The following is a 5,173-nucleotide window of genomic DNA, read 5'->3' as shown; positions in this document are numbered from 1 at the left end:
TACAAAGGAATGAAACATGAATCTTGAGGATATTGATTTGAGATATTTCTTTACTTGAATTGTTTCATTGAAGAATTAAATGTAAATACAATAGATTTTATTACTAACCTAGATCTTATAGAAATGGGATAGTTTTTAGGCCTTATTGATAATTAGTTATAGGTTTCCCATCTTTATGTGCTAATTAATTACACTAGTTGTTATTGTATTGAGGTCAAAACCCTTCAATTTTTATGAAACCTTATTCAAAAGGTTCCCTTAATTATTTTCTCATTGTAAAAATTTATTGGATGCTATATTTTTTTTTTGGTGGGGGGAGTGTGATCGATTTGGGTACTTAGAGACACCATGAAAAATACTATGCTGCAATTGGCAAACTAGACTATACATGTTGTTTTGCTATGACTGAATTGAACCATAGTGTGTGTAGTAGTAATAGTATTTATGCTTTCCTCTTATATTTTATTCTTGTAATTGCATCATATTCAATGTTGTAAATCCTTCAAGTTCAAATGTTCAAGGCATCTAGATTAATGCAACATTTGATACCAACATAGATCAATTTGTCATCATTTCACCAAATAAGGGAACAACTAAATGGTGGATAGGTGATGCTATAGTCTACGGAAAGTTTTCCACTATAATTGCAAGGTTGATATTACCAATTGAGGAATGCACTCATGGTATTGATATGGAAGCCCATGCTTTCATTATGCCCATTAGAGACACATAGTCTTACAAACCTCTCCCTAGGGTTGAGATCTAGGACTATGGCTAGATGGTTGGATTGAATGGAGTGGATAATTGAGCATTGAGGTTTGGAAATTTTTATTAATATATTTGGTGATATATCTAGAGTTGGACATTATAAATGTAGCCTACCAACAATAAATAAAAGGTTTTCTACAACACTTAAAGATCTTATTGGGGTAAGAGTAGGCCTTGCCTACGGGTCAATTGGGGTTCTCAAAATGGATATTAAAATAGAAATACTCTATTCATTACTTAAACAATGGTTTGGTCCTTTGAAATAACCTAGGATTAGCATTTTAGACTACTAATCTCAGTAACATAAAATTGTACCTACGCTTTCCTTTGCATATTTATTTCATTTAGTGATAACGTATCTGGTAAGAAAATACATAGATGAAAGAATTACTATATGAATAGGTGATTGTAGATGTTCATGCACTCTTTTCTAGTCTAAAATCTTGTGTTACATCTGTACAAAAAAGTCTCTGAGTGTCAAAGAAGCATATGGAGGGCATGGGTATGCTGTGATAAACAAACTTGAAATTTTACACAATGACCATGATATTTTTCAAACCTTTGAATGCGAAAAAAATGTTTTATTACAATAGGTGCAACTTAAATTTTTTTATTTAGGCCCTTGAATATCTACTAGCAGTAGAAAAGTTACTAACAAGACTATTTGTTATTTCATGTAGGTTGTTGCTAATCTTTTGAAGTAGTAGAAAGAAACATATCAAGGTTGGACATTTAATGTCACCTAGAACTATTTGAGAGATATAATGAGCACATATATTTTAGAAGCATATTAAGTTATTGCTTCATGCAAAGGAGATGATGACTTAAAATATTCAAAATTCCATCTAGATCCATTCAAGGCATGCCTACAATTCTTGGAGTCTTATTATAAAATTATCATCTAGAGGAACTATTTTCCCATTGAAGACCCACCTTTCTTATTACTCTTGCATTATTTTCTTCTAGTACCTGACATCAAGTATTTAATTTTAACTCTTCAAGTGAATAGGAAGTACATTTATAATGGAGGATTAAAACATATAGGAAAACATGAGTCAATAGTTAAGAAAAATAATTTAGGTGCATACTCATTGATTGACTAATTATTCTCTTTGGTGTCAAGCATAAAGGAAGGTAGACAAATAAGGAAAGAGAATATTTAATTTGGGAATAATATAAATGTTGAATTTGATGAAAGATCAACCCCATAACTCTCAAGAATCACCTGCATGAAAATATCTATCAACGAAAGAGAGAAGAAAAAGCTACAAATGCTGGAATTCCTAGATCCAAAGATAAGATATTCTTGATGAGAAAAAAGAGAGATTTCTATTATCAAAAGTGAATCAATATTACAAAGAGAGATCATCCTTATAAAAGAAGATCAAAACTCTAACAAGAATCTAACCTAGGTTACATTATAATAATTAATAAAAGAATTAATTGTATATGCCTAAAGTTTAGCTTAAGTAAACTAGAGATAATAAGTGACTTAATAATTAAATCAATATGATTTAATCAATAATGAAAAAATTTATTACTTTAACACCACCCCTTAAGATAAACTTAGGGAATAGCTAAAAAGCTAGAAACTACTACTAGAAGAAGAATTGGGTCACAACAACAAGGCCTAATGAGGTACCCAAGCACAACCAAATCTCTAAAAAGAGGAGAAATTAAAAACCACATGGGAAAAACTACTTCAAAAGAGATGTAAATAATATTCCAAAAGATAGGAACAAAAGGATGGTCATGACGAACACCACTAAAGCATGAAGCTGTGAACACTACCAAACTAGTGATCTAAAAAACCTCCACAATATAGAACATGACCATGTAGAGAAGACTGAGTCTAAAGAGTTAATCAATTAACAATGGAATGTATCTTCATGGCCTATAAAAATAGGAATGAAAGAATTTCTATATGGTAAATGATCCATCTCATCAAAATGCATAGGTATCTAGCCACTGCAATAGCCTACTACATAGGATCAAATACTGAATACATAGCTCACTCCATTGAACCAAGAAATAAATAGAACCAACATAGCCCCCCTATAATGCTGAGAGGTAAGACATGAAAATTAAAACTAAATGAAATATCTCCTATAGAAAGAAGAACCAAGAATATCAAGAGTGCGAAAGAAGTACAAACACCTATAATGGCTTGTGTCATTGACACATATTAGAGCTAGATTATTTGTTAGTTAAGCTAAAATTTTACATGGTATCAAAGCGCATGGCTACTAGAAAGGAGAATAATTTTTTTGTTGCAAGTATTGAAGAAACTTAAAGATTTTGATCAATAGAATTTTCTAACTTTGCTTGCTTGAAGCTATATTGTTTTTTTAAATGGAAGTCAAAGATTCTTCTTTAACTTAGAAGTAGAGACTTGCATGGAATAGTAATAACAATAGAGGTTGAACTAAATTCCATTGGTCCATTATAGACAAGCCAAAATCATGCTCTTTTTGCATGGTTCTTGCCTTCATCTTCTTCTTAGTGACACACAATTTCAGTGGACCTATTATGCCTTTCATTTCAAGCTTTTGGATGGTTTTCTACTATTAGTGTTGATACTTCCTTGGTTCTATAGTTGATTAGTTTTGTAGACAATTGGCACCTATATTTTCACCTAGCAATTTATTTTTGCATAGTTGAGTAGTGTCATTTGGGTCACTCGTACAATCTTATGTGTCATTTGCATCCTTAATTGATAGATGTTTTGCCTATGTTTTCCAACTATTCATTATTTGGGGGCTTCTATGTAGATTATTGTCTACTATATCTTTGATTGATAGATGTTTTGCCTAATTTCCCATTTGCTCATTGTTTCAGTAGTGTCATTGGGGGCACTCATGTAGATTGATCCTAATTTTCATCTTGGTTTCAAAGGGGGCTTTTCATTCATCACTATTAGATAATTATCATTCAATAGTCATCCAAACTTTTCTTGTGTATCAAAAGATATTTTTCTAATGCATATTTTGAGGGGGGTGGTTGTTCCAACTGGGTTTTCCCTCTTTCCTCTTTCCTATTCTTAAGATTTTCTCTCCTTAATTAGACTTAAGGTGGGGGGGCTGTTACAAAATAAAGCTTAGCATGTTTTTAAATTTTTATCCATGATTTTATTGGATTAAGCTTATTTTATTAGTGTGTAAGCTAACTAATGAATACTTATAATTTTTTCTATTTTTTTCCTATTTTCCCTCTGCTTTATGCTTTGAGGAAGCCTATATTATTGTAAATATTTAATTGTAATTGATGAGAACTCCATTTTTCATCATCTATTTTGAATTTTTTCTTCCTATAGATGCATATTTTGTTCTATCATTCTAGCTAGATTATTTGATGGTTAAGCTAAAATTTTACAATAACATTGCAAAAGATATATATCTCTATATTTATTGTGAGTGTCTATAGAGTATAAAATATATTTTTAAACTAATATAATTAAAACAAAACATCCCCTCTAAGATCACAATGATTTTAATCATTACTGATGGTGATGTAGACTGAGGAGAAAAATGGGTATTACTAGATTGATACCAAGAATCAGAAACTAAAATTTGGAGTATGCAAAGGAATTAAGACATAAGATTGTGATAAATGTAAAGAGAGAAATACTATAGAATCTACAGATAGCAATGTTCTAGTAGGGAATTCCATCAAGGAGAAGAGGAAAGAATTTTTACATAACCAACAAAGAAAGAAGGGATAACTTAGTAAATCCATAAAGAAGAATCTTGAATAGGAAAAAATCTATTAGAAGCAAGATCAAACATTAAGAAGGAAGAATTCATAGCACATAGGTGCTATCAATAACTACACTAGCAATAACTCAAATAGGATTATATTATACTTTGATTTTGAATGGATATTGTATTCGACTTTTTAGTTCAATACAAACTATAGATTCAATATATAGGTCAATGAGTGAACATGGGGATGAAAGTGACTACAATCAAATAAGAACAATGCACTCAACTATATTTTGCAATATTTATATATGATAAACTTCTAGTAAGTTGTACATAGGAATGAAAATATAGTCAACACCATGTCCACTAATCATAATTTAATATAGCCAATATAGTCAAACAGTCAATATAAACTCTAGTAATTCATAAATTAAAGAGATTAGTGAAATTCAATTTGGAATAATAGAAATGTCAAGAAATTCACTAATCCATTCATTTTTTAGCACTTCCTAGATTTGAATAAGGAAAAAGTCTATTCAATTGAATACAAAGAAATCAGTCCCAAATTCTAAGGGTACAAGAGGGGGCATTGCATTCTAGTACCTGACATCAAGGTTTCTACATAGTGCTATCATGTGTCTTAGAAACACTCAAAGACTCTTGGAAATTTTGAGCCATGCAATTAAAGCTTAAATATTTTGCTA

At 30.7% G+C, this 5,173-nt stretch overlaps 1 pseudogene; it reads left to right on the top strand.

Moving 5' to 3' along the window:
* Positions 1 to 290: 290 nt before the first annotated feature.
* LOC149547791 (acyl-coenzyme A oxidase 2, peroxisomal pseudogene) lies at positions 291 to 1,673 on the top strand (annotated as a pseudogene).
* The last annotated feature ends 3,500 nt before the right edge of the window (positions 1,674 to 5,173 follow it).

Source organism: Cupressus sempervirens, chromosome 7 (assembly GCF_028749045.1).
Source record: "Cupressus sempervirens isolate cs-2001-9-10 chromosome 7, ASM2874904v1, whole genome shotgun sequence".
Lineage (NCBI taxonomy): Eukaryota > Viridiplantae > Streptophyta > Pinopsida > Cupressales > Cupressaceae > Cupressus > Cupressus sempervirens.
Note: the sequence above shows the minus strand (reverse complement) of the source record. Positions and strands in the feature narration are given on the sequence as shown.